The sequence below is a fragment of the Lipotes vexillifer genome, unplaced genomic scaffold (assembly GCF_000442215.2).
Source record: "Lipotes vexillifer unplaced genomic scaffold, Lipotes_vexillifer_v1.1 scaffold205, whole genome shotgun sequence".
In the NCBI taxonomy this organism is placed as follows: Eukaryota; Metazoa; Chordata; class Mammalia; order Artiodactyla; family Lipotidae; genus Lipotes; species Lipotes vexillifer.
In genome coordinates this window covers 1,697,649-1,707,676 of record NW_006781396.1, presented here as the reverse complement: position 1 = coordinate 1,707,676, position 10,028 = coordinate 1,697,649, and the positions used below count along the sequence as shown (strand labels likewise).

Below are 10,028 nucleotides of genomic sequence, written 5' to 3'. Positions count from 1 at the left end.
GCGGGCAGATGGGTCAGGAGGCTGTGCGGCACATAGGCCGTGAAGCCCAGTGTCTTCCTCAAAGTCCCACAGCTGGATAGTTGGGCAAGAAGCTGGACCAGAACCCAGATCTCATGCTCCCATTTTGAAGGGATTTTCATGACCCTACACAGAGCCACACATCCTTTTGAGGCCCTTGGTGCCTGGCCTTGTACTGTGCCTCCCAGGGAGAAGCAGGTTTCTGACCCTCCAGGGGCAGAGAGCCCAACAGACACAGCAGAGAGACTTTACTCACATCCCACTGTTTGCTGACTCCCATAGGGAAGGTGGGGCTGAGAGAGATCCTGAGGCGTTCTCTGCACTCAGTACTATGACCGATGAGTGATGCGGCATGGGCATGTGTGATGGAGTGGTGGCCATCCACCCCAGGTCCACGACGGAACGTGAGGGAGCCCCACCACCCACCGAGTCCCCACCCTTTCCTAACTGCCCTCCCACTCAGCGACTCACCTGACCGTGTGCTCTGAGCCTCTGTCCCCAGCCTCCCCAGTAGCACCCTTTTGTCCTAAGGCTTTCTGCACACTCGGAAGGCCAAGAGCAGGACCGAGGGCTTTCCTGAATGCATCTTTCTTCCTATGACCCGCAGCCTCCCCAGGATCTCTCCTGTACCCTCTGGTTCACTCCCTGGTCCCACTGTCCACCTGGAGCACTCCTCTTCTTATCCCTACATGAAGTCCAATGGGAGACATTCCCTTACAGATGCCATCATTTCTTCTCCCAGGAGTGTGACATCCCCCCTGGCCAGGGGCCCCCAGGAAGGTCCTCAGAGCAGCAGCTTCCAACCAAACCTTATTTTGCCCACCCGGCACTCACCATGCCCTCACCCATCAGCCCTGGCTTCCTACTCAGATTAGATAGCTTCCTTCTGAGAGGACGAGGGAAACTGACACACCGAGCATTTGCCCGGAAGTGTGGGGCAGTCCAGATGGTACTTCCTGGCCATTGGCTTCTACCTCGCGCCCTAGAGAGAAGCTGAAATCCTCGTCCACAGCATGGGAGGGAGTGTGGGAACAGGGGAGAGGACCGGGCCCCATGGGCCTAATCAGGCCAAGTGGAAGTCACCCCAGCCTCTGGGCTACCAGGTTCCTCCAGAGGAGTACCTCCTGCCTCCCACCGGCCTCCCCAGAGCTTGCAAGAGTGCAGTTAATCTCACGTAGTTTAGGGAGTTACTCAGAGGAGCTCAGCGAATGATGAATGTGGAAAGCACTACCAGTGAAGCAGCGGGGCTCCGTGGAGCTGTTTAAAAATGCATTCTCCCATGTAACTTTCTGCTCCATCAATCCTTATGACATGTCAAACATTGCTATTGTTTCCTGAACAAATTGTACCGTGTGCCCTTCTCTGCAGATTTGTGCATGGGAGCAGAACTGCTCGCTGGTGCCTGCTGCCTGCCACGGTCGCTGGGACCCAGGGCTGCTGGGAAGGCAGCTGGGCCCGCCTTGCTTCAGAGCAGAAGCCCCGTGCGGGGCATCCGGGCGAGCGTGCGTGACGGGGGTGTGGACACCGGCGGGGAGTGACTGAGTGCGTGCCTGCCAGCTGCCAGCCTGCAGGGAGAGGTGCACAGGTGGCTGGGGAAGGGGCGTGGAGGGGCCCCCGGGGCTGAGGCTCGGGTGGGCGTGGGGGCTGCTTGAGACTGAGGGTGGGTGCAGATGTGCATGAGTTTCTGTGTGTGAGTCCGTAGCGGGATGGGGTCCACCTGAGACAGACAGAGGAAAAGAGAGAAGGTTTCTGTGAGAGTATGTGAGGGTGGGGGTGGGACAGGGAGGTATTGGGGGTTGCCTGAGACACAGGGAGGAAGAGAGAGAGAGGGAGGGTGTGTGTGTGTGTAAAGAGAGAGACAGGTAGGGAAGCGAGAGGGCACAGGTGGAAAGAAGAAGACACAGGGGGGCAGGACTTTCTAGCTATAAAGAAGGGTACAGGGTGTTTAGAAACCTGAGAGAGGAGGGCGTCTGGCCCAGGGGGGGGATCAGGGGGCCAGAGTGCAGCAGCGGCACCCGATGAGCAGCAGTTGGAGGCAGACCCAGCAGGAGGCCAGAGCAGGTGGGGGTCAGGTCAGGGCATAAGGCCCAACGTCAGCAGATGGGCGTCGGCAAGGCCATGACGAGGGACACAGGGAGGTGCAGGGATCCATGGGGATGGTGTGTCGGCAAGGCAGGTAGCCTGTAAGGGAGGCCCCTGGTTCAGGGAAAATGAATGGAAGACGGTGAGAGATGGCCACTCTTCATTGGCAGAACAGGCTGGGTCAGAAGGGGGCTCTTGGGAGGAGACAAAGAGACAAGAGGACCTGATCGCTGTTGAAATGGTGGATTCCTGGGAGTGGGCGTGAGATGTTGTGATGAGCATCAGAGGGCAGGGAGCTGGGCTGAGCATAGAGCCCTGGCATCCAAGTTGAAGGAAGAGCTATATCCACAGGGTGCTGGGTGAGGAGCCCGGCAAGGGTCAGAAGGGTGCCCACAGCCAGCCAGCCAGCCTGCCCCGGCCTTTAGCAGCTGACAGCCTCCCCCAGTCTAGGCCCTGAGCCACCTGCACACACCAAGACCAAGCTTGGGTGGGATGGGGTTGGGGGGAACCTTTGAGGATGAAGGATCTTGGCTAAGGGCCTGCGTCCTGGGAAATGACATCCAGTGACCCCTCCATCTTCTGCTTACGGGCACAAGCAGAATTTCTGGAGCCCACCCACTCAAGGCAGAGGCTGGGGGCAGAGCCTGTGACAAGAAGGAAAAGACTGCCTGTTGGGGCCTCATCCACAGGGTGAGTACAGTGACCTGGTAGGAGCACCCTGGATCCCATGGCTGAGCTCTCAAACTGCAGGAGGACGCCTCTCCAGCCCCACCAATGGGGGAGGGGAGTGTTTGAGAGCACCTGCCCTGCAGTTGACTGTATTGGGTTCATGTCCTGGTACCATGGCTGTTTGACCTTGGGCAAGTTGATTGACCTTTCTGAGCCCCAGTTCCCTCCATCTGTAAAATAGAAATAATACTGGTGCTTCCCAAAGGGAAGGACTTCCCAAAAGCCCTTCCCGTAGGACTTTTGGGAAGACAGAGTGAACTAAAGCACGAGAAATGCTGGGCACAGTGCCTGACACTGTAAGTGCTCAAAGGGAAACGGCAGGGGGTCATTTGACCCCCTCCCACCCTATATAGCCAGGGGAAAGTTGGATGTTTCTGACATGAGCCTGGCTGGTCTGGGGATCTGGCTATTCCTGCACTGCAGGCTCACCTTGTCTTAACCTTTGGAATTTTCCCCCCCGCCGCGTGTATTTATTTTTCTCTTTTTTGTCAGCAGAAGAAAATTACACTTTTGCCGGCATTGTCCATCACAGAAATAAGCACTCGCGGATGCAACTATAAAGGCCCAAATGAGGGAATTAGTTTTGCTGGTAATGCCAGTGTTGAGGAGAATCGGAGGAGATGCCTTATAAATCAGGCTCTGGGCAGCAGCCAGTCCCGGCGGCACCCTCTCCCATGAGCTGACCGCGGGGACAGATGCTGACCCGCCGGCCGGTCTTCCCGGGCTGCAGACGCTTCCACTGGGGGAGACAGAGACGTTCTGAGCCGCCTCCGGGCCTCAGTGAGAACGGTTCTCACCAGGACCTCCCAGGCTTCTCGGTGTCCAGCCAGTGACTGTCCTGTAGACCCAGATACACTTTGCCAAATATCTTCTCCAGGACTAGTCAACCTAAGATAGCAACCCAGTCACCTGCTAGCCCATTTTCTGCTGTATTTCCCCACAGTTCTTACCACTGTCTGAAATTGTTATTTAGCTATTTCTCTCCTCCATTATTGTCTGTCTCCCCTTTCTGATTATAAGTCACATTCCAGCAAGGGCATTGTCATGCTGATGGCTGTGGCTTCAGAGCCAGGCACAGTAGCTGGCACGTTGGAAAAGCTCAGAAAGTATTTACTGAGCACGTGACTGAGTCTGATCATCATCTTGGCGAAGGTTCTTTCTGTGGTGTGCCAGGCACCCCCACACCTGCCCCTCCACGCCCGTGCTGTCCTTCTCACCTGCTCTGCACGTGCCTGCAGGCTGACGGTGAGGGCTGTTCAGTGAGTGTTCCCCCCACCCCCCATCCCACCTGCCTCTAAGGTTTGGCCAGTAGGGAGCTTGGACGAGAGACCTGAGCTTGGGAGACTTACTGGAGATGCTTTATAAACCCCAGCCCTGCCTCCTGGACAACCTAAGGAGCCCCACTCTGGCTGCTCACGGCCCACCAAGGTGTTTGCTGATAGGAACACTAGCCCCCCAGAAGGAAGGTCATGCTGGCCCTCAGTGTCCGGCAATGGAAATCCCAGATTTTACTAAATTTGGCGAAGATTTTGAGCCCTGTGCTAGGCACAACACAGTATACAAAAATAAGTTAGGTACAGAACTTGTCCGTCATGGGGAGGGAACGGGGCATACACAAGCAGGTTTCAGGGACAGCAGACTGCTGAGTGTTCTAAAACAGGTCCAGCCAGGGGCCCTCAGGTCAAGAACAGCAAGCAGCCAGGGAGCTCCCTAAGGGAGGGGGCATTTGGAGGGGTGGGCAGCAGTTACGGAATGAAGGGATGATTCAACCAGGCAATGAGAGGACAGTTTGGGTGCATCGGGGGGGGATGGGTACAAAATCGCCAAGGCCAGCCAGGATCTGCAGAGCCTTGATGACAGGTGCCGGTCTGAAATTAATTCAGCAGTAGTGGGGAGCCATTGAAGGTCTTTGAGCAGAGGAAGATCATTGTAGCCATTGGTTTTGACTTCTTACCCCTGGGCATCTTATGAGAGTCATGGCAAGTGGCAAAATGTGCTAGTGTGTACCTGTGGGTGAGATTCTAGCCCAGCTGGAATAGTAACGGGGACACAGAGGCATCAGAGAGGGGGCCAGCAGCAGCGAGATCCCGGAAGTGACCCTGCACGGAGACAGAACGTCCCAGAACGTGGCAGGAGGAAGGGTGTTCATGGCCTGAGGAGGACATTTGTTCTCTCTGCACAGGCCCCTGGTCACTTCTCAAACCCTCCTTCCTAAAGTGGGCCCGAGGGTCACTGTCTGTTTGGCACGTGATTCATCTGTTGATTTTTCAGTTGCTTAGGAGCAAAGCAGGTCCTGGGAAGGCGGTTGTTGTGAAAAGTGCTGTAACAAGCAGAGTGGGGCTGGGACAGAGACCTGCCTGGGTGGGACAGGTTGCAGGGTGGGTAGTAGAGCAGGCCCCGGCAGCGCCCCCTACTGGGCTGGCCAGCACGGCCAAGCGGCTCCTTGACCTCCACAGGACGCTGCTCCGAGGGCATATGCCACAAGCTGCTAAACGGTTTTCAACACAGGGATCTGGAGGCCAGCTCTGGCTCTTACCAGCTGTGAAATCTTGGGAGAGTTCCTTATCCTGCCTCTGTTTCCTTGTTTGTTAAAGACAGAGAGCAGAGGGTTCTAACAGTACTTGCCACGTATGGGTGTGGTCAAAATGAAACAGTATACGTACATATGTGGTGAGGATGTGGACCCAGGTGTATCTGTAGATGACGGATATAGGAGCTTTCCTGAGCCGCCCTGATGTCCAGGCCCCGTGTCCCACCCTGGCCTCGGGGATCCGCAGCCTCCTGGGGTGGGAAACACATCAGCCCACAGCTCCAGCTCTACAGAGCGGTCACAGCTGGGAATATCTCCAGCAGGGTGGAGCCCTAACCCAACCTTGGGGAGCCAGGAGGACAGGAGCGGGTGAGCCAGGTGGGAGAGGAAGGAAGCGATCCCGGCAGAGGGCGCAGCGAGAGCAGAGCCGGTCAGGCCCGGGAGCCGCACATGGTCCAGCCTGCACGTGGTCGGAGATGAGGCCGGAGCTGGCAGCAAAGGCCCAAGTACAGGGCTAAGGATGCATGTAAAGGAGGAGGGCCTTCAGCAGGGCCGCCTAGTGGGCAGAGTTGCTGCCTTCTCTGGGCACAGGCCCCTGTCAGGCCCCTCAGCAGCCTGGCGCTGGCCTGAGCACCCGGACCAGGCCCCTTGCATTGGCGCTGGCTGCTCGCACCCTGGCAGGCGCACAGGAGTAGCTTTTCATCGCCACGTTATTCTGCTTCGTGCACGTGAGAAACGAAAGTTCTCCCTCGCCTCTTCACCAGGCAAAATATTTCATACGGTCATTAGACGGTGGCACTAAAGGACTCACAAATCTTCCCCAGTTAGCGTCGGCGGCCCGGGCGGGCAGCAAGAGGCCCCTGGGGAGAGGGGTCACCGTGGGAACCATGGCCGTGCTCAGTCCACTCGGGGAGGGAGTGGGGACTCAGCAGGGGTGGTAGAGGCCAGCATCTGCCTGGAGAGAGAAGACAGTTCTGTCTTGTTCCCAGGGGCTCGTCACCTAGCTTCCCTGAGCCTCAGGGTGAAGAGGACTGAACAGGGGGGCCTCGGGGGTCCTTCCCACCCTAACAGTCCGAGTGCAATTCCATAGGGCACATAGATGTGGAGGGCTTGTCCCCAGGGTCCCGATGAGACATTCAGGGGCAGGGGACCCCCCTTGTGGCTTGGCCCAGCCCACTCTGCTGACCCCTGTGCCCCTCCTAGCCTCTCCCCTCCTTTTCCCTCTCTCCTTCTTTTTGCCCCTCCCTTTCCCTTAGAATCTGCGCTCCTCGCTTTTGCCCCCCTCTCTCCACCACCCGCATCTTACTAGAATTGGTTCCTTCATTTTCCAAGCATTTGTGAAGCACCTGCCATGTGTCAGGCACTGTCCAGGCTGGGAGGTGAGCCTGGCAGATGCGGCCCTACCCTCTTTGCTACCCCAAACCCTTTCCTTTGACAAATGAGGATGCCGAGGCCCCAGGAGGTTGCTGTTTGGTCACACGGTGACCTGGGCTGCTGACTCTGACCTGGAGCTGGGGTCTCTACATTACACTCTCCCCTCACCAAGGGGCTTGATGGCATCTGGTCAGCTGCTCCCCAGACTAAGCTGCAGTTACTGTAGTCTAGTAATACCATGCGTGGTGGTGATCATTTGTTGGTGGAATGAAAGGGGACTTACGGGTGCCTCCCAGCCTTCTCTGGTCCCTGAAAGGGGAGGAGAGAGGTGGGCTTATTATGAGAAGTTTTGGTCTCCTCTGCCCTGGAATAACCAGACACCCCTCCTTCTGAGAGCAAGTTCTCTTCTTGGTTTAGAAGCAAGAACACGTTGAGGCGAAGGAGGTGACAAGCCGGCACTGGGTTCAAATCCTAACTTTGCCGCTCTCTTAGCTGTGAAGCCTTGGGTGAGCTGTTCACTCTCTCTGTGCCTCAGTTTCCCCATCTGTAAATTGGGAGTGGTAGTAATAATAGCACCTACGTCATAGGGTCATTATGAAGATACAGTACGTGGTAAGTGTGAGGAGTCAATAAATGCAGTTGTCGGGAGGAGTGGCTCAGGGCTCGAGTGAGGGTCTGCCCTGGAACCGGTCCTGGGTTAGAGGGTGGGTTACATAGCTCGGCGTTTACCTTTCCATTTATTAGACACGCGTCCCCCAAGAACCTGTGATGCTCTTGGAGCCTGGCTAGGGCTGTGGGAAGACAGAGGTCCACACACAGTCTGCTGAACACAGCGGGGACACTGAATGGAACAGTGGGTCCAAGAGCCTGTCCTTAAAAGCAGGCTGTCACAGCCCCTGGAATTGGCTTTCTTCTGGATAACCAAGTTTTCTGGGTAACTGAGATCTTAACCCTTTGGGTATAAACACCTTTTTCATTTAAATCATTTGGAATATATCATTTACTTCTCTGCCTTCCTGAATTCAATATACTGGACACAAATTGGCATTTTCTTGAAATTCGGGTTTATCATAAAGAACACAGAATGGAATAGATTTCACAGAATCCAAGAACTTTAAAAGGAACCTCAAAAAATACTTAGTACCAAGGTATTGAGCAGGGGGAAATAGGGAGAGGCTGATCAACGGGGACAAACTTTGTTATAAGATGAATAAGGTCTGAGGATCTAATGTATAACATGGTGACTATAGTTGATAACACTGTACCGTACCATTGAAATTTGCTGAGAGAGTAGAACTTAAGTGTTCTCACCAGACAAGGAACAAGAGGGTAAATCTGTGAGGTGATGGGTGGTTAATTAACTCAATAGTGGGAATCCTTTCCATTGTCAAGTATACCTCAATATAATATATTATCGTAATAATTTTATTGTATAATAAACTTATAAAATAATTTGTCAATTATACCTCAAAGCTAAAAAATAAAAATAAACAAAAGTAGGGGGCTTCCCTGGTGGCGCAGTGGGTGAGAGTCCGCCTGCCGATGCAGGGGACAGGGGTTCGTGCCCCGGTCCGGGAAGATCCCACAGGCCGCGGAGCAGCTAGGCCCGTGAGCCGTGGCCGCTGAGCCTGCGCGTCCGGAGCCTGTGCTCTGCAACGGGAGAGGCCACAACAGTGAGAGGCCCGCGTACCGCAAACAAAAAATAAAATAAATAACTAAACAAAAGTAGGTATTGAAACATATTTTTAGCAGCAGAACCTTTATCCAGTTGTGATCTTAGAGAAGCCCTGAGTGTAAAACACCCCAAGGTCAGCCCAAGGCTTTTCCCTCCAGGCTTCTGGTGACAGGTAGCAGTTTGCCCAGCTCTAGGGCATGGCCTGGGAGGGAGCAGAGGTCACAGTGCCTGGCACAGAGTACATGCTTACTGAGTAACTATTGAATGAATGCATGAATGGTGTCACTTAGTCTGCACTGTGGACTGTAACCATGCCAGCGACAATGCAGAAGCCCGGAGGTTCCAGCCGCAAAAGCCAAGCCTCTACTATAACTGCCATTGTCCTGGACAAGGAAGGGGTTGGAGAGGGACCCCACGTAGGTGGCCTAAAGGAAGGAACCCTGGGATGGGAGTAGGGATCGCAGGTTCTGCCCCACTCTGCTTGAAACTGCTCATGACCTAGAGTGGTGACAGGGTTACACCAGACCTCACTGTGGTCTGGGCCTCAGTTTTGTGATCTGTGTGATGGGTAGAAATGTGTGCCTTCCTCATGCTGTGACAGTTGTGAGGATAAAATGAGGTCTTAATAAACCTGGATGCCCTTTGGCAATGTAAAATATATGATAGAGTGCAGGCTGGCAGTGGTCACCATTGTTGCCATCATCATCAGGCATAAGGCAGGCCACTCTCGCTCCAGTCTCTTTTGACTGTAGGTGATAGAAAGCCAACTTGGACCAGCCTGGATAAAAGAGATCTTGTTGGACTCACAAACCAAACTGAGGTGGGAAGGGATGTCAGATTCAGGACTCTAGAACTACCAAGATCAGCCCCTCTCTTCATCGTCCCTACACATCCAGCAACTCCCACTTCACATCGTCCCAGCTTCACTGCCCCAGAGGAAAGCTTTTATCCCCAGCAACAATAAGAAGAATCCCAGGGAAGGATTCTAATAGGGCCCTGCTGAGGTCAGGGGCCACTCCTAGCCTAGTCCCTGAGGTCACGGGACTAGATCCCACTTGGACCACTTGTTCGAGCAGAGAAGGATGCCAAAATATGGGTGAGGGTGGGCAGCAGACTGTTTCCAGCAGAAGAGGTTGCCAACCAGATGACAGTCTGCCTGATACATGCAGCGGATTATTCCCAGGGTTAAAGAAGGAGGAACACCAGAAATCCACCCAAGAGGCCTCCCCCACCGGGTACCACGTCTGACTTGGAGGCTTTGGGGACCGGAGGAGGGCGGCCAGAGGAGGCCACCAGATGGGTGAACCCACCCCCACTTTTGTTTGAGATATTTTGTAAACCTACAAGTTGTGAACCCAAGCCACAGGTCTAGGGTCTCTCCCCCAAGCCGTCTGAGCATCTACAGGGAATGTGTGACATGAGTGCAGGAAGGGTGGTTTCGCAAAGTTGGAGATTCAGGTAGAAGACTGATCCTCCGGAACTGCGTGCTCCAGTATTAATTTAAATCGCCGTTTGTGACTGGTGAAAACCTTATTGAACAGCGCGGCTCTAGAAAATTCGGCCTGGGCCTGAGGAGCTGTGTGGGGGGAAGCATGGGTTTGCCGTGGACATTTCCTGCTG

The 10,028-nt window shown here is 54.7% G+C and overlaps 1 protein-coding gene across 1 annotated transcript in view; it reads left to right on the top strand.

The window, feature by feature from the left end:
• CDH23 (cadherin related 23) overlaps nucleotides 1-10,028 on the top strand; it is a 403,130-nt gene that overhangs the window by 232,988 nt on the left and 160,114 nt on the right. The window lies entirely within an intron of this gene.